Raw genomic sequence first — 21,308 nt, forward strand, 5'->3', positions numbered from 1 at the left:
AATGATAACGATTTATCCTCAAACCAGGTATTCGTATATCTATGATAATATAAGGTATTATGAATTATGATGACTAGGTATATGATAACTACACTAATTGATTAACCGTGCCTTATGCAAAATGCGTCTTAATTGAAAAATAAAATATTTGTTTCAAAATAGAATATATGTCAATATTTAAATATAATATATCCTAGACTGACAAATCATCTCCGTTCAGAATCGTTTTGCGTATACAATGATACCTATCATTGCATTCAAATCTAACCTACCCTAGTCAGAGGTCCACCCCACCACCTAATGTACAGCAGAGCGATACACACTTTCCCACTTTTTTTTATAACTTGGCTGTGGTAAGTCACAAAGAAAACAGGAACTATGAATATTATAACACACAAATCGTTAAAGTAATTTATATTTAATTTATCACACTCTAGAGATGGCCCTAAAAATACATAAATATGTATATATAGTCCCATTACATGATTATGCAGTTAGACTTGTGTAGATATATATGGCGTATAATATATGATTTACAGCAGTCGTTATACCTTGTAAGAAGGTTAAAAAATCATCGTAAATACCGATGCTATATATCGATTTTAAAACGCAATAGAAACACCAATGAAATAAATTATCGTTGTACCTATATTATGTTACATCGAGTTACAACTCTTATTTATTATGAAACTCGTATCGAATAAAAAAAATGAATGCGTAGTTTCAATGTGTTTTGGTGCATAAATACTAAAGCATCGCTAAGTTTTTGTTGGCAGAAGTGCCAAACTAACGTGTTTTTTTTTCGAAAATGACTCTACTGAAGTTTATGTATCACTTCTTTGAAACCCTCCGAGACCATAATAATACAGTTGCCCGAACTCCGATACGAAACTTTCGTACGTGGTCGTTTTAACTTAAGACGTTCGAATATAGAACATCGCTATACTTATTTGAGGCTGCAGACTGAAATGTATGAGTGTAGACGTTTGTTATGTTGGCACTTTACGTACCAATTAAAACAACTCAATATAAATTACCTAGAAACATTGTTTTAAAACTTCCTCCAAGTATAAATACTTTTTAATCTTGTTTTTTATTCGTTAACTATACGAAGAGCACTATATAATTTACCTATACTTATCGATGTCAATTAAATAATCACAGGATATAGCCGATATAGGTAATTTATGCAAAGAAGGTAATAGTATAAAACGTAAAGTGCCTGATCAGAACCAACTTTGTGACACGAGTATAATAATAGGTACCCTATTTGCGTGTTATTTATGAAAATTATTGCTCAATATAATACACACTGTTATATTTAGAATATCATATAATTACATTATTCGTTTGAAAACTACCTACATAACAAATTAATGAATTTAGTACCTATAGTAAACTTGATAAAAAAACTTTTTTATTTATTAAATGTTGGAAATCAATTTGAGACAATACTGGTATAATATATTTGTTAGTTGTTTTTTTTTTAGTTATATATAATATACTTATCACAATTCAATTAAAATTACCTATAAGAGACAATTGTGTTAAATTAAAATATTAAATTTAGAATTTTAAAATTAAGTGGCAAACATCAGCCTAAAGACTAACAAAAAGCGGTTGACAAAATCTGCATTATATCACCTTTCAAGAATTTGGAAAAAAATGACATCAATATTAATTTGATAGCCAAATAAATAATGTTTAATCATCTGTGTCCATAGTTTTTCATCTCGTAACATTATCAATAATTAATAATTATAAAACACTTTCATTTATAATTTTTAGATGCATATCTGCTTTAAACTTTGGTTGTGTTAAATAAACATAAAAAATATAAATATATAATTCATCATAATACAATTTACTAAATTATTAATTTATTAATATAATATTATCTACTAATTATAATATGATATATTATATCTTCATTCTAAATGTATGTGGTAGGTATGTGGCCAAATCATGTAAATTTAAAATGCAAAAACGATACTATGCACGTGATAGACTATCATAATATTGAAAAAAATAATGAATAATAAAATAGGTACTCGAAAAACTGTTTGTTTCCAAAATACATTGCCAATATCAAACAAAACGTAAATAGAATCACGTGTCATAATTAATATTTTACGATTACATCGGCGGCGTAGCTAAATACGACTCCACTTCGTTGTTATTATATTAGCTTAACGCACAATACACACCACACACGACATGGGTGAGGGCATAAAAATGAAAATAACAATTCCGGCGAGACACCACATATAGGGTGGTTTGGAGTTATGCGATCTGCTTCCGAGGCGTTTAGGGATAAAAAATTTAAAACACAATTTCCCAAGGAAACGACGCAGCACGTTTTAGATAACGCGCGTGGTTAACCCTCCACCACCATCGACTCCTACACGACCAAACACCCCTCACTCTAGGACCAGAACAGCACGTTATATACCTACACGGATCGTAGTACACATGTCAGAGGGTAGCGATTCGCGAGTGCCACATTCAATATACATGAGATCTAGTTTGTACAGTGTGGGTTGTGTGTGCACTCTACACTGTACATAATATGTGTGTATACGTACAGTATACGCGGCGTATAAAGTCATCGATGTTTTGGGAGGGGGGGAGTGGAATGCGACGCGGTGGCAGAGAATATAGTCATTCTCTCTCATAATGGAGATTTAATAAAACGTCTTGGAAGCGAATTTCTGTTTTCCAATATATGTGTATACACATACATAATAAAACCGGCCTCAGATTTGAACGCTGCCGGCGGAATGCACCCCCAAAAACTCATCTGCGGCTTTATTCGCCGAAGATCGCACGCGGGGCTCTATAATATAATATTACATATTATACCTAGCTACCAACGTCGCAGCCGTCGCCGTCACTATATGTTGACAAGAGGGGTTGCCCGTGAAATTACAACTGCTGCAACTGCTACAAAATACTACCATTACTTCTACTACTACTACTACTACTACTAATACTTCTACTGCTACTACTGCCACCACTACATCAACAACAAGTTTATCATTATTGCTATATTTGATATGCACCGGCGCAAGAGGATCCGTGATGCATACACGCGACCGGATGTCACGACAGACACCGAAAACCTTCTACAACAGAACCGGAAACGATTGAGGAGGGTGTGTATGGTGTGCGTGTGAGAAAAATTTAATTTCGTCCAACGATTTACTGCCTTTTGGCTTTCGTACTTGGTGCGCGTGGACGAAATACGCGTAGGTACGTCGGTGGACTCGCGCACGCTGCATCCTTCTGCTTTGAAAAACATTTTATTTTTATACTAGACAATCATCATACGCGTAGAGTAACAGCAATATTGTTCAGCGGGTTCTGAATAAAATGAGATATAATATTCATTCGAAAAAAGTATAATCAATAATACACGAAGGTGGTATTCAAAATATATTCTCAGATTCGTTCATATTCAAAGGTTATTACTGTAGTTATCTCATTTAAACACATCAATCTACTGCTGTCTGTTCGGTCGGTAGTTAAAAAATAAATAAATAAAGAGAAACAAAAAGCAGAATGGATAATGGTTTTGGATTTAAGGCAGCCAAAAAGTAAATCTTTGAATATTGCCTTAACCTGTCATATTTGCAAAAACTGCGATGATTTATTCTTTTTATTACATTCAAGGAACTCAGTGGAAATGATAAATATTAAAATGAACTTTTTCCCAAGAGCAAATGCCTCCCGTGTGTAAAACGCGTTTTAAATAAACTTGTTGTGAAGTATTTGACGTGCAACGCGTGTAATTAAAACAACTTAGAACTTTAACACGAATGTTTGACTAATACGACCAAATCCTATGTTATTTTTCACAGTAAACGTGACCATATATTATATATATATACATATAGTCAGTAAGTTGTCAGTTTATATAGTGTATACATGTAGTTGATGAATTCACAATTATTATTTGTGCAGCGCTGATGGATTTAGAAAAGCGCGTTTCAAAAAAATCAATATAGTACAGACATACAGCGGAATTAAAAAAAAAACATTTCGTCTATTTAATGCTTTTAATTGGAAAACTATAAAAGCGATCACACGATATAGGATAGGAGTCACATTATTGCTATCTACTATAAGGTAGGTAGGATAAGTTGTATTTAAAATAATGCGTAATTACCCTTTTTTGTCACGTATTGATCATAAACAGTCAATTTTTTATTTTTTATGATGATTGTATTCGTGAGTTTTTAATTATATTTAAATACTCAACGCTAGTAAAAGGTTTCAGGATTAGTTGTCAATAATAAAATAGGCTTTTAATTCTATGTTTACTCAACAAACCCAACAAATCTAACTTCGGCTGGCAAGTGCTGTACATAGACACTAAGCCAGCCATTTGCTTCTTTGATGCGTATAAAGTGAATAAATCAATCGTAACCTGTAGATAGACGAGATGAGCATCTCTAGTTAACATGTGTGTGTGTGTGGTGATAATGAAAATTCGTTCGTAGTTATTAGATTCGTGGATTTCCAAAAGCGATATTGGAATGAGAAATTATATGAAAAACTAAAGCAATATTATATAAAAGCATAATTATAGAAACCTCATCAGCATCATTACGGATGTCGTTAAGATTACAATAATATAAAGCGTAAATGATACGAAACTCAATCGTCCGGGTACACGGTATATATTAAATTGTGTATAATGTCATCGGCCATATTATTCATGGTTGAAATATACAAGGTTATTGCATACATACCCTCATTCAATCAAATATCAGATGATAAAAACAAAAACGGCAGCGTAGAGGGAGCCAATAATAATCAAGTATATATGCGTGGTAACTTTTATGCCAGCCGCTGACAGCCAGCAAATTTTTCGTGATGAGAAAAATTGATATATTTTGTGATATCCTTTTACGCGGCCATTTTGTATCTGATGATAACAATCCCTGTCGATATGCAATAACCTTGTATATATCAAACATGATATTATTATCATTATATTGTGTGCACGTGGTCCCTGTACATGCCTATAAAATATTATGTCCACTGCGGGAGAATCTATCTGCCCTCTTGCTCCGGCGACTTAAAGATATTATTTAAATTATTGTACGTATTTTGTTATTATTTAATTATTGTATGTATTTTGTTAATATTTAATTATTGTACGTTTTTTATCGTTAAGACAGGCTACATCGCATGAACAGACGGATAAACGTAACGGTAACGTGCAGGTCTAGTTTTGTTTTCACTACCCTGCGTAAGGAAGTAAAAATTTAAAAAAAAAAAAACACTGAAAACTGTATTATAATGTTTAAAATATATCAAAATTCCAAGTACTAAGGTACCATAGAGATGAGTGAAAAAACAAACTGGACGAGTTTTTACCCATTTCTCTGGGGAACAAAATAATGATAACCATTGTTGACTGGATAAACACTTGGCACCTTCACGTCACTCGCACGGGTATAATATGAAAATATGTTGTTTCCCGCCCCACGCCATAGTCAATATCGTACGTTGTTTTAGGTACCACAAAAATACCGTTTTGTCGCCGATCTACGTACTCTAATATAATATCATTTCGCCCCAAAACAATTTTGAGCACTTCAACACCAAAATTAAAATCACCCGCCATGCCATTTCAATTAGCATCCGTCGTCGACGACATCGCCTCTGCCATCAAGTCACTTGACTCAAGTGCTTGCGCGCGCTCCCTATTACTGCACACGATATAATTTTATTGTATAGGTACACATTGTTTTCCCTCCATGACTACCCAGTTCCCCGTCATTCCTGTCTTTGGAACCGACCGTTTGTTTTTCTGGGTACACCTCCACCGCGGCAAGGGAACGAAAACGAGTGTTTTAATTAGACCCGCTATTCTTCTATACACAATATTTTCGCTCGAGACATAAGTAGACCGCACCGCGCCTCGGAAGTCTCTTCGCCCCACCCTACCACCATTACCATCGCATAACAAAAGAGAAAACTGCGGTGTCAGCCATAATATATATATATATATATATATATATATATATATGTATATATATATGTATAGATATTTATATAATGTTTAATGTTTATACAGGACTTCGGATGAGCACCAATTAACAGGGAAAAACGACGGAATTAATAAACATATTAATTTCCCATGTTGTGGATGGTGGTAAATCCACCGTTGTCTCGATGGTCGAGTAAAATATTATTCAATTCTTCTTTGGACCAACAGGGGTACTTTTATTTTTAATTCCTCCCATTTTATTACAGCATTTTTTATTAATTTCCGAGAGTGAAATAATAATATTAATAATAATATTTTTAATACCTTAGTAGGTACAGAACAAAAGCATACTGTTACGGATACGTAGAAACTGCGTAATTAGGGTGATGTGGTAGCAGCGATGACGACCATTCATCGTAAAAATAAAGTGGTAAAAATTCTATTGATTTCGATTTATATTGCCGAGCATTAAAAAAAGTTTCGTCGCCACTGAGTCTCTGCTATTTTCAGTATGTATTTCGACTTGAACGACAATGAACGGTTCTGCCACGCGATGGTTTTAAACGTTTATCTATCCGATAAAAATTGTTAGTAGGTATACCAATTCGTCTGAAAATTGAAATTATATATATTTTTTTAATGATTAATATCATATGAAGCGAAGAGATGCAGTATTACATGGTTACAAATAAAATTAAAATACATTTTTTTTTTCTAGTTTAGGTATTTCAAAATTCATGAAAATCTATGAATCATACAATTTCATAAAATTTAAAATTATACTCTTACTGGCTCGTTCGATTACTTCCAGTAGCCTGAATTCCAGATTTGACCTACTCAGATGAGATTCCAAATTTACAATCGGTTCAGTTTTCACAGTTTTGTTTCAACGGTTTCACGACTTCTTATTATTTATTGGCAAATTTCTTGAGATGTAGTGCACCAATGATTTTTCAAAAACAATTTCGGGAGTATAACACGTAAATACGTACAACGTACTACAGTATGTATACCTGCTAACACCACTATACATGATTAGAACAGGTGGAGGCGGATGTGAGCCAACTTTTACGATGTTATCAACTACGGTGAAGACGGCATTTGTGAGTCCACACGGATATATATATATATATATATATATACTTTTATCACTCGAACGAAACCCACGTGAAGTTTTTGACTACCTCGAAGATCTTGCCAATGATAATATTGTACGGATTTCGGTAAACCCTGGTATTGTACCTGTGGATTTAACGTGGTCTTTGTCTTTCACAAACTGCTTTTAAACACCGACCACCGATACCGTCATCGATGTTTCGCATAATATTATATAATAGATGCAATCACGTTTTTATTTTATATTTTTCAAAGGTAACTGTTCTTAAAAGGTCAATATAGTTATTTAGGATCGTCCGTAAAGCATAATATTTTATACTCGTTATGCGTAGATCCGGAGAAAAAAATCGCAAGGAAATATCAAGACAATCGTTACAACTTGATGTTTGTTTAGGATTAAAATCCCTATATACATAAATATGTTATTGAATGTATACCTAGTATTATAACTAATGCCTAATAAACATCAGATTTAGTTCCTTCTCCGGTCCTCGATACCATAGAAAAAAAAAAAACATCAGATAAATTATTGTTTGCTTTTTCTGTACTGAAATTTACTATAATATTATTTAAGAATAAAATTATGTAAATAATAATATATATTAAAATATAAAAATCCCTACAATAGAGACATGTTATTATATTAGTAGGTTAGATTAAGTTAGAATGGGTTATTAAATATATTGTTATTAGTAATATTACATGTGATATGTATATGCCATATAAGCATTGAAGACATTTTAATTTTTAACTCGTTGATTGAATCGATTATTGCTTTAAATAACTGAAAATTCTATTATCTATAATAAATATTCAATTAAAATGATTTTAAACGAATATCATCAGCCATTATATTATATAGTGATATCTACAAAACGTATATTTTATTGAATATAAATAAACACTATATTTTTAAAAAACATATCTTTCAATTTCTTTAATGAAAACATTATGATATACTTTAGACAAATTAGAAATGGCTTCTCCTTTTCATCAAAAATTAACATAATATTGCGATTAAAATTGAAATAAAATTTAAATTATTGTCATTTATCCAACTCATTGATTTACATATAATGGTTTTATTTAATGCTATTACTTATAGATTTTATTTATGCTATGTTACTTATGTACTACGTATACGGTTATTTCTCATTCATCTATGAAATCATATTTTTCAATTGTTATTAAAATTGTTTATAACATGAATTGATTACTTGGTATTTATTTAATATTTATACCATACCTCCTTATAGACAACCATATTTAAACTATACAATTATATACTTTCAGAATTTATGCAAAAAAGTGCTATTGTTGTTCCATGTCATATTATTTATGTTTATATAAATTGCGAATTGTATGAAAGTTTTACACACATGAAACAATCTCATATTTATTGACAAAAACGTTTATAGAACCATGCAAATATGCGTGTTGTAGATGGATACAATATGAATGTTTATAATATTCAAATTTTTATCAGCAATATACAATATTTAATAACTATTTAATCTCTAATCACAAAATGTATATTATATGAAAATTATTTTAATATTAATGTACGAACGAATTTGATATCGACATCATCATGGTTATTGTTATTATTATTGTACGTTGTATTATATTTTTACGATCCAAATAAGTTTATAGTGTATATAAGTTAAATCGATATTTTATATGGTTGTATTAACTTGGTTACTACCTACGATACATTATCCTAAAGTTTTGGTGCTCGTCCGTATCCGTGTCATAATGGTGAACCGCAACTAGTGGCATATTTGTCACAGTTTTCGGAGTTTGTAGGATAGGGAGTGGGGTGATAAGTTATTTTTCTTCGTTTAGCCCTTATAGCCGCTATTCACGAAATATATACAAAATACTTGCATGCAATATTATATAATATGCGAATTTTATCAATTTGTTTTTCTCCGATTAAACTATGCCTATAAAAACATGTACAAGTGTTGTAGGTATAGCAGACATAATATATTATATTATTTTTGTGCACTCAATTAAATACAATCATATACATACGAAATAAAAAAAAATGTATTATAATTAAAATCATAAACTATTCACAAATTTTTATTTTTATTTTATTTTTTTTCAGGAGTCAGGAATTCTAGTGAAATCAGTGAAACCCGTATAATATGAAATAATTAATATTATATTATTTTATTAACATAATAATTAGGAACATGTATACTTAGTACGTAAATGGAAGTAAAATAGCTCATTAATAGTCCAATAATAAGTAAAAACACTTTTAAACACATTTGACATTTGATTACTTTCAGAAAACAGTTGGGTAGAAGATACATTAGTCTTCGTGACTTCAAACGGTCTAAAACTCGAAGAAACAAGATAAATGACTAAAATCTGAGTACTGATAATACTAATAAATAACAATAAACGAGTGTTTTGAATTCCTGAATGCATTTGGGTGTATATAGCTTAGTATATAATTGCTAATTTAAGTCATTGTAATTTTCGTCTACAGTTGTTTTAGACATTTATTCAACTGAGGTAATATATTTAAATGAACAAATCGTTAAAAATCAGGAATTACGCTCTGAATAAAATCGTATAAATTATTTTCAAAGTGCAATTTTAAAACATTTTCATAATTTTTGAACCCTGATCACTGATATCACATAAATAAAATCATTTCAAACATGGTTATCCTAATAAGCATTATATACATAAAAATAAAAAATTCAGACAAATTCACAAATGAATTGTATGTACGAATATTAAAAGATTTTTTTTTATTTTAAAAAGGACCTTAATTTTCTATAAAATTATATTAATTATAATATCATTAAAAATGGCTATTCAAGTACTATGGTTTATCTATTGAAGGTGGACATAATATTATATGTATACCTATTTTCACTAAGCATGATATAAGGCATTATTGTAAAAAAAATATTGCCAATTTATCATTAAACAAAACATTCAATAGAATATTTGCATTATAAAATTGACTACACTTGTTATGTACTTATTATAAACTAACTGGGGTTACCATATTTTTCAACTGAATCGCATATATTTTTAATTATTAAATAATTATTATATTAAGTAATAATATGGTTGATACTTTTTCCTTTTTCATAACCTTACGATTTCAGACTTGTTAGGTGTCAAACAAGTTCACAAATAAATAAATAAATAAATAAATTCAAAAAACCTATATAGTGCTAAAGTTATTTATATTAGTCCAGAACAATACATCCTACTCGTTTATAAAATATTTTAAGCATGTAGAAACATTTATTAAGAACATATGAGAAAATGTATTTGTGACATTATAGTTGAATCAATCGTTCAAACATAATAGAACCTACGTATAAGAAATTTAACATAGGTACTATATAATAGGTACTAAGGCAATAAACAATATTAATGAAATTATTAATACACCAATAATGACGAATTAGTATTAATCAACAAAACTATTAAATACTTAAATATCCACCAATAACAACAATTAATTATATTATATTATTTCAAACCTATATAGGTAAAAATACCATTAAGTAATAACTAATGACAAAATAACTCTATAAAAAGTTATCAGGTAAGTAGGTAGGTATAATTTTTTTATCTACATTTCTAAATTATAATTACATAAAATGTATTGTTTACATTACATTTATTGTATTCGAATATCATAAACCAATAATTTTAATACAATTGTCCCTTTAAATTATGATATGTATAAATACATTTTCATTTTAAACTGTGGTGTAGGTACTAAATAATTTAAAAATCAAGACGGAAAAAATAAATAAATTTAAGACTCATAACTTCTCTAATTAATGCATTTGATGTTTTACTTTCATTTAAGTTCTAAATGTAGTTTGATTAGCTACCGGCTTATTTTTATTTAAGTTAATTTAAATAGTTATTATAGTAAATAAATTCATTTGTTTCACTAAGAAGTGAATAATTAAGAGGTAAAAAGCAAGTTAAGTATCAACAAAATGAAATGCCAATTTTTAAAATGTAGATTTAAGCTGTTTTATATTAATTTTCTTAAATAATAATAAATTAATTTGAATTTAAAATATAAATTACTCTTAAGTAAACTAATTTGATGCAACGTATTTATATGTTATTTAAACAAAATATATTTTTATTTTATTTTCATTATAATGTATATTGGAATGCATTTTGTTCTGGAAGAAAAATGTTGAAGTTAATACAGCTTATAAATAACTAGGTATCTATTATAATTTTGTTCAAAAGGACAAAAGTTTTAATAGTCTAATGTACAAATATTTAATCGACATATTCTCATGCTTAAATTAAATGTATTTCAATTGAATTCCATTATCATATTGTGTGGTACATCAGATGCACTGTCACAATACTTGTTGAGCATGAATATCATAATACTATTGTCACTATGTGTAGGAGTACCGGAATACAACTTTACCTAATTTTCCGAAAAAAAGCGTATCAAGTCAAAAACCCTAGTTTTCGTCGCCACACGGAATTTCTAGAATAACAGATCAACCAAAAACAGAGTCCTAATACTTGTCGTGAACACTTTTCACACACACAAATATATTATAGTATTAAATAGTTATGATTATAATATTATATTACATTATTCTCACTTCGACAACGATGGTAGATAATATGGTAACTGTAACTGTAGCAGCAAAGTTGCGTTCAGGGTCGCGTTCGGTTATGAACAGGACTCGAGGTAGTAGCCGACCATGGCGCGCGTGGTCCCACAGGTCGGCCGAAGCGCGGGCGACGGCCCAAAGAGATTTCGTGAAAAAAAAGTCAAATCTATGTTTTTGTTAGTTTCTTGCACTCTAAAAAAAAAAAAATCGGACGATTAAACTACGAGACGGACATCGTGTCACGGGAAAATAACACCACCAGCAGTGGTGGTGTATTATATTCTATGATCAGCTTTCGAACGCGCGTCGGTTGAAAAAGGATTGTTAGTTTGGTTTTTTTGTTTTTTTCCAAAATGTTTTTACGATGTTTTAAAATGTTCGCTCGTACGAGACGTGTGTCGACAAAGAGCGATCCCGGTCGTTACGTCTGGCGGGTGCGTTATCACGAGACGGCGTGCGGTACGTAACTGTACGTAGCGTGTGAGCGGGTTGCCGACTCGCGGCCAAACGATACCGCGGAGGGTTGTTTAACCGAGTGGTGGCGCTCAAGTCACACGACCCCTCTATCATTGTCCGTTTGGATAAACGGACTGGGAAAAAACCCATGTTTCTTATATAATAATATATTGTATTTATGTAATGTGTATATATAAATTCCAACGTATGTCCCGTGTCAATCGGAATCGTTGAAAAAAAGTATACCACCCTCACCAAGACGATTATACATATATACTTATTATATATAAATTTATATGCTCTACTAAGCCTATCGTTTTTTTTTTTTTTATGGATCACCTGTCAACAGTCTGTTATTTTTATAACGAATCGACAAATGTGAACATCGTGTTTTTTCCGCCTGAATGTGTATAATTTAATGTCGAATAATATTATAGGAAATAGTAATACTCGACATACGGATTCGATAACATCGAGACCAATAACCAGATAGACTAATAGAAATAATCATTTGGAGATCCGATAGGTCAATCCAGAGTCAGATTAATGAAATTAGTGGTCCTGGGTTAATTTATTTTTGAGGCACTAATATTTACAAAAAAAGTATTTTTTTAATAATATGCCAATTGATATTTATTAGTTAAATAAGAAAAATATTTGTTCTCAGACAGCAAATTTACATGACATAGTTAATTTATTTAAAAATACAATTTAACTAAATATTAAAATATAAAATATATGGTAATAACACAAAAATACAAACAAATGGTTACTTAAAATATTTATTTCTAGATTTACTTGCAAACGTATTTAGATAACGTCTTCAAATAAAAGTTTTTTTCATATGTCATTTTCAACTAATATAATTGTTAATGTTGTTAATGAGTTCAACCTATCTTCAGTCAGAGTAGATCTTACTATCTTAGTCGATTTTTAATAAAAGCCAACTTTGAGAATGAACGTTCTGCTTCACGATTTGTCAACAGTAATTGTTGATATATATATATATATATATATATATAGTAATAACAATAATTGTTAGGCATAATCTCAGTGCAATATACATTTAGAAAACCTAAGTTGTCGCTCATATAGAAGAGTTGTTATAACATCAAAATTGTCAATATCTGAAGAAACTTTTTTGATATAATGATAAAAATGTGATATTTCTGTTTTCAAGTCATCATCAAGATCATTATGGTAAAACTGAATACAGTTATTTAATAAATCAATGTCTGGGTCATTGTCAGTTTTAAAGTTAATTAAAAATTTGAATTGAGAAAGAAAAATATTATAAGAACTTAATTTTCTGTCAAGTTTTTTTTTGAGTGCCCTGGGCTATAGCCCGCTTAGCCCCCCCCCCCCCTTAATCCGGCTCTGGGTCACTAAATTTATATTTTAATTAGATACATTCAATAATATTATGTTATGATACTATACACTATTATTTCAAAAGAATGTATGTCGAATATTATTATATTATTATACAGAGTAGGTATTTCAATTAAATATCTACTCAACAGCAGTCTGGGTTTATGATGCAATTGTTATTACAACCACGGCCCACCACGTATTTATTTGAAGCCCAGGCATGTATATACATTATAATTATACGTCATACTTTAGAGTAATATTATCTACCTAACTTGTATATAAAGTACTTAATTATTGTTGTATTTGGGATAATAACGGCATCTGTTGTACAGATACGTATAATAAATGTCTGTGGAAAAAAATCAACAAATTAAATATTAATATATATGCATACAAAAATAAACTCTACACATAATTATTTAAATTGTATTAATATTAGATGAACCAACATAACATGGCAAACTCGAAAATCAGCTTGGTCTTTATCATATTTTGTATATCTACTATTATAATAAAACAACATTTTTCAACAAAACATATACTTCTTTTAACATTATTGTGTATAGAATGCATTAATGATGATTCCTTATTCTATATTTTAACTTTTGTACATCCATTTTATTTAAACTCTTTTCAATATAGTCTAATGGTGCATTGTATAATATAATTTAAATAAAGCTAAGACAAATAGAAAATTCTAAATGTACAACAGTGTGATAGTACAAAAAGAAATTTTTTAATAGAAATACCAGTCTCCAGAATTAAAGAGTTTATGTAATTAATTACATGTTCAGTTTCAAGTTGGTACGCAGAATACAAAATACAGAATGGTTGGAAAATTGTATGAATTTAAAAGGTCGAAAAGAGTAGTTCACTGGAAAGAAAGGAAAGTTCAATTGAAGAGGATACGATGAGACATATAAAAGAGACATTTTCGTCGATTGCGAACCAACGAGCTATTGTTATATGCATTTCTAATTTAGTAAAATAATTCAATTCCATGCTATGCAGAACGTTCATGTTCAATAAATTTCAATACTTTTTAAATAATAACATTTAAAACTGTTTTATCTATAGACAGCATATAGTCGCCTTATTGTGATACACTGATATCTACCTGTATTAAATTCTTACTAACTTATATTTATTTTAATAACATTTTCATAAAAGCAGATAATTTTCGAAATAAATATTTAATGCTAAAATATTTTGCTAAAAGAATAATTACTCTGTGTATTTATTATCAATATTATTCAATGATAATTTAAATAAATATTCAAGCATGTAACTCTATAATAATATTGATATGAACTATTGGTTATTGTATTATTATTTACCTGGGTTTAAAAATTAACAAATGAAAAATAAATAAAATAAGAGTCCTAAGTAGAAAATAAAGTTTATCAAATTAGGTATAGTTTTCAGTGGCATCAAAAACACAGTAATTTAATGAATGTTAACAGCTCCTAATGTCATAGATTTAGCGAAATTCCTTGAATTGTATGATTCTGTAGATGTTCTAAATCTAAAGCACTAATTATATATTATATCATTATTTTTAGTTTATATCATATTATACTATTATTATTATTGTTGTTATTTTTATATTAAATAGAAAAAAAAATATTTTAAAAGTCCTGTGTATTTTGTGTTAAAGAGGAAATATTAATTTACAAAGTTACTTATTTAATATTATGTTAAATTTGTTTGCTGTGCGTAATTTGTGAGAAATAAACATTTTACTTATATAAATAAATTATTATAAGAATGAGCCGGCCATAATGCTTTGATTAAATTAAATAAAAATACACTATTGTATAACAATACAGCGTTACATCATAATCCATTTAGATTTTAATATTCTAAACAAAACAACAGAAGTTCATTTGAAAATAGATAATGGACTATCCCAGTGGGATTTGTGGACCAAATGAGAATATCCATTATTTCTTTCTAAATTACATAGAAACGTTATCAAAGGCATTATAGTCAGTACCTATTTAACATTATCATATTGGACCTTATTTTAGCGTAAACCGTAGCCCTTGAAAGTTACCCGCATTTGACGCCCCGTGAATACATTTGTTAAGCGGAGATCTTTATTGAACTTCAATCATTTATGATTACCGACGTTTATTTTCTTACTAGGATCAAAGTATAAAGATATAAATATTTTAACTTTTCAGATTCACAATATGTTTATAGGCTAATAAAAAAAAATAAAAATACTAATATAGATAATTTACCAAATAAATATTTATGAACAGTGATTTACGGTTTTAATATACATTATTAAGGATAATTTAAAATATTCAAAGCACATTTTTTTATAAATAACTTCAAAAACAAAGTGCTAATAAGTAAACAATTCATGAATAATTTTTTTTCAAAATCGTCATTAAACTATAGTTTACTATGAAACGAAGAAATATATAATATAAATTGTATTCTAGCTCTGCGTATTTTCAAAACTTATTAAAAATGCCATTGTGTAGAAAGAAAGAGGACCAATGCGTTGAATAATTGCATTACATTCTTATATTAACCTAACAAAGAAACCTTTATTTGAAATTTATACGAAATAAATAAAATACATAGAAACAGTTGACAGAATTTGTTTAAAAAAACCACAATAGCAAAATAGTTTTATTTTCTAAACATTTTTCTTAACATTTAAATGTGTAGGAGTCCAGATACATGGAGCACGTAGTACTTAATAACCTGTGTTTTCTTGAGCTCAACTACCTACTTACAATAGATAAAATGATTAAAATATAATTAGAATATTATGATATTTAAAAATATTAAAGTTAAATATTATGAGTATGTTTTATGTAGGTAAGATGAGTATTTGAATATTCTAGTATCTAAGTCAAATTTTATATAGACTTTTTTTTTGTATTTATGTTCAATAGGTTAATTCAAAATATTATATTATGAGTAACGATAGTTACTCCTAAAATATATTTTATAATTGTTAATGTACTATTAATATCACCTTAACTTTTATCAATAGTATACTTTAAATAAAATTTGATCATAGCATATTTTTATTTTATAATAATATATAAATACCGATTTAATAATAATCTATTTTTAAGCTTTAAAAATGATGACTAGCTAATTTACTCATGATTTATCGTTAAAAGCCATTTATAAAACACGATATTCACCATCAATACTGAAATACATTTTTCTCTTTATATTTAAAAATAGTTTAATCAGCATAAACGTTAGCATAAAGTTAACTATTATAGTATTATGTACTTACACGAGACATCGTTTTGCTCTGCTAAGCGTGTGAAAAACAAAGATAAGAAATGTAAATGTTGGGATCGTTTCAGTTAAACTACCGTCATAAATGTTTTCAGTGAACCATTTGAATTTGATGATAATTTGAGTTTGCAAACACTAAACACTCGTTATAATATGTAAACGTAAGTATGCATCATATTACCTCCGACCCAACCTTGACGATATTTTTTCGAATTAATTGCTGTTGTTCGATATTTTGGTGTGTATAGCCGTGCAGGGTTTTTTATATATTATATTTTTTAAAGCATAACAAATGTCCGCAAAAATATAATTGAAAGATTACTATCTTAAAAGATGAGCGGTAGAATATTCAACTTCTTGGTTTTAAAATAACATACCTAGTAAAAATACTAGACGCTATTTCACCAGAAGTTATATCTCGACTAAAACATTTTTCAAAACAGTGCGATAAAAAAGAGATTATTAATGGAGACCAAAGTCTCAAAATAACAACAAAATACAAAATTTCTTTACAGGCTTGACATGCAGTGGACAATGGCTCAACAAATTTTAAGTGACCTTCGTTTTATAGACATTTTTCGTTATTGCTGATTGTCTTAAAATAACGATCTCGTTATAATAATTTAATGTATACAACTCAGAGGAAATTAATACCCAGCAGTGTCTATCCTTCACGATGCGTGGTGAAAGGTAACTATAAACTTAATATTTAAAACTATTATGTGTCACACATTCAAGTAAACATTACATTATTGTATAGGTACTCCGTTGACCGTTCGTAACATGACCCCACGAAATCAGATAACGTATTTGTCAACATTCGATTATTCTTTGTGAAACAATGCTCGTGAGTTGATGCACGCACGTCGCACATATAATGTTTTCGTTTAAACAGTCAAGGGCAAGAGCGATATCATGACGGCTGTTATTAAATCATATTATCCATAAATGGATTAGAAAACTACAGACGTCACATTGGATTACTCTCCTTCCAGAATGAAGCGCAGCGTCGCAATAAGTAAAACACACATACCTTTCGCGCATGGTATATAATATATAAACTGGTCATCATACTAACGGGTAAAAGTTCGTTGGATTAAGCTGACACTCGTGTTAAAGCCTTTTTTCCGGGACAGGAACGGTCACCACTATCGTTCACAACTGTGAGCTTAAATCCCGTTGTTTGAAATATATTTTATCAATTTCCGCCAGTGATCCCAAAAAATGAACACTTCCGCTTGGTAAATCACATGTTTACTGTACATATGTATATATATATATATATATTAAATATTGTTTCGACGAGATAAAAAAAAAACATATGAACAAACAATAGTAGGTACCTATATAGGTTTAACACTACCCTAGATTATTATAATATCGTTGGCTGTGATACTTTTACACGTGTGTTATTATTAAACAGGTTGATCGTTTTTTAACTCCAAAATTTCCTTACTATCTTTGTGAACTCGAAAAGTTTCTAACAATCTCTTTTTAAAAAGTCTATAACACACAACATACATAATAGTATAATACGTTTTATACTATAATCTTATAATCCAGACATATTTACATTTCTTTTTCTTCACACACATTCAATACCTCTACAGACTTAACACATATTGTATTTTTCAAAAAATTGTATATCTGATAATATTACAATATATTTTACAAACAAAACGTTATACGAATAGCATTATAAATATATTTACGGTGAATATACCGATACTACATGATCTTACTTATCCTCTTTGTACCGTATTATATTTTACAATATTACCACATACGCTATTATTATTTTTCAATATTATTTTGTTGACTTTTTATACATATAGACATAAATACATAATTATTTTACCACGTGCAATATAATATTATATAATTATTACTCAAACAATTGGGGTCCTTACAAGAGGAGGGAGTCTGTTGGACTTATAGTTCAGGGACCTGGCTATTTTAGTTGCCCGTTGGAATTAATTTCTAATTTTCGAAACTTTAAAATGAATGCTTATTTTAATTCATTAATATTTTACGATATAAATGTATACAATAATATATTAAGTCATTTTAAGCTTTGGGTTAACCATTAATTACGTAGAAATCGTTTATGGGACATCCGTATCGCTTGTAATGGGTTGTATTTTATTAGAAGTTTTTTTATAGGTCCACATTTTTCCCAAAGTCAATAAGCCTGTAACATTTTTTCCTCCAATGGTTATTGTTAAAAAACAATTTGAATTGAATCGAATTAAGTAATAAATATTTATTACAATTTTTACAAAATAATATTATATGCGATTTCTCTCATGACTCCTACTATGCGTCAAAATCTGTAGTGATGGTCATAATCCATCTTTGAAAATTCTGCCATTTATTTATTTTCTAACTGAGCTCGTTATTAAATCAGCTTGTTTATCTTAGAATCTAGCATAAGCGAAGTAAAGGTCCAGATGATGTTTGCCAATAACAAACTTTTCGATTCAGCCAACTTTTGTTCACATTATTAGTCCTATGTGAATCAGTATAAGAATTGTTTTGTGCTTATTTTTAATTACTGGCGAGTAACGTGAAAGAAACCCAATCGTCTATCTCGTTATCTCAAATACATAAAGCTTTTCAAAATTATCTACAATTTTTGTGAGATTTTGAGGTGTATTATTCTCTAAAAGCAAGAAAATGCAATGAACAACACTCAAAATGCTCAAAAGTATGAATGTCAGTTATACCATAATATGAGTATAGATTTTAATAATCTATACTTTGCACTTTTTCCAACGTAATGTTGAACACTCAATAATTAAATAAATAAATAAAAAATTCCAACTGACAGCTTTAATAAATGACGGGAACAACTTTTACTAAGAAGTACATATTGTAACATTAATTCATGATTTTAGTATTTATATTTAACGTGCATTTTATTTTTGTTTTTAAATTTCGGGGAACAATAAACCGTTGGTGAAAAGACTTTTGAGAAAAAATATATCAAGTTGATGAACTTTCGGTGAAAATACTAGAATAATACGAATAAGTCCAAACGAGAATTTGTTTGTAATGAAAAAGACCCGCGAATCGTAATAAGTTATTCTGAGAATGGACCGACAAAAATGGTGGAGTACGAATTGATGCTTATTCGATAACCGGTAGGTTTTGGCTGAATCGAAAATATAGTTATGTCTTATGTTATTCTTTCATATAGTTTTTATAGCTACCTACAACAAGACAACCTAAGACATGTTTCAAATGTCAACCAGTTAAGCACTTTGTTGAATCCATAAGGTTGTTATGATGCTTTAAAAATCATTAAAGTATTGATAATATTACATATAATCCGTATCTTATATTATGAGGGTTAATACATATAGTTCCAGTCACAAATCAAGGTTAAGTCTATTGATCTATAAGTACTAAGATGTTTTTAATAATATCGACTAATCTAAAATCTCTACCTATACTTCCAGAAATTAACTGGTTGACTACCCTGATTCTATATGATAATGCATTAATATTCATTTCTGAGGTATGTTGAGATGAGTATATTGAACCAAGTAATTCACAAAAAATAATAATTGCTGATTATGTTTATGTGATTAACCAGACAATTATTGTTAGATGCATATAAATAAAGTCTATATTGGACAAAATATAATTGGTGATAAAAAAATCAGTTAGTTATATAATATATAGCTAAATTAAATAGATCAAGAGCTAAATAATTTCAATAAATGTATAATATCTTAAATTTTAGAATTTAAAAACTCATTTGGAAAAGCAACTTAGTATTAAAATCTTCTTTATACTCGCAATATTAAAAATGGATTACAATCCGCAAGATAATTTTAATCTTAAAGTAGTATTTTAATGTTTTTTTTATTTTTTAAACTATATAAATATAATGTTTACATTTCTTACAATTAAATATGATCATTAGGTAAAAATTATAACTTACTTATATTAAAACTACCTATAATTGTATTATTAACAATATTTAAAAGCTTACTATACGACTATACTAACATAGAATGTTATAATATTATACTTGTTACTTATATGTATAATTGTTAAATTATAAAAGTATTAGACGAATACTTATTCATTGTTATATAATTTTATCATTATAATAATTATTATAATTACTCAAGCCAAATGATATTTACATAAGACCTACTGTTACTCTATATTATAATATTAAAAATAATTTTAATTGTTCTATTTGTAATCTACCATTAGCTGAAATCAAAAAAATGTATTTTTACACTCATTTTACAAACCCGTGACTCACTTATGAGGAGTTAAGTTAACTTTTAATTATTATATAGTTATAATTTTTAGAAGAACACACCAATTGTAAATTGTTTTTATTAGCGTTTAATATTTTAGTGAGACAGTTAAAATAATGGCAAGGTTGAAACCTGGACGTATTCAAATTATGGTGCACACCC

General features: G+C 28.8%; 1 protein-coding gene across 5 annotated transcripts in view; it reads right to left on the reverse strand.

Moving 5' to 3' along the window:
• LOC107166433 (discoidin domain-containing receptor tyrosine kinase B-like) overlaps window positions 1–21,308 on the reverse strand; it is a 199,843-nt gene that overhangs the window by 148,419 nt on the left and 30,116 nt on the right. For 2 of the 5 annotated variants that reach the window (XM_089219552.1, XM_089219548.1), the window contains exon 1: window positions 11,749–12,239. The exons of 1 other annotated variant lie outside the window; for it this stretch is intronic. The gene's annotated coding sequence lies outside the window, so the exon portion shown is untranslated. Of the gene's footprint in view, window positions 1–11,737; window positions 12,240–21,308 lie in introns of those variants that run through there. 2 more of the 5 variants (XM_089219553.1, XM_089219549.1) reach the window with 1 other exon arrangement.

The sequence above is a fragment of the Diuraphis noxia genome, unplaced genomic scaffold (assembly GCF_037042655.1).
Source record: "Diuraphis noxia isolate RWA-SAM2 unplaced genomic scaffold, SU_Dnox_SAM2 contig0002, whole genome shotgun sequence".
NCBI lineage: Eukaryota > Metazoa > Arthropoda > Insecta > Hemiptera > Aphididae > Diuraphis > Diuraphis noxia.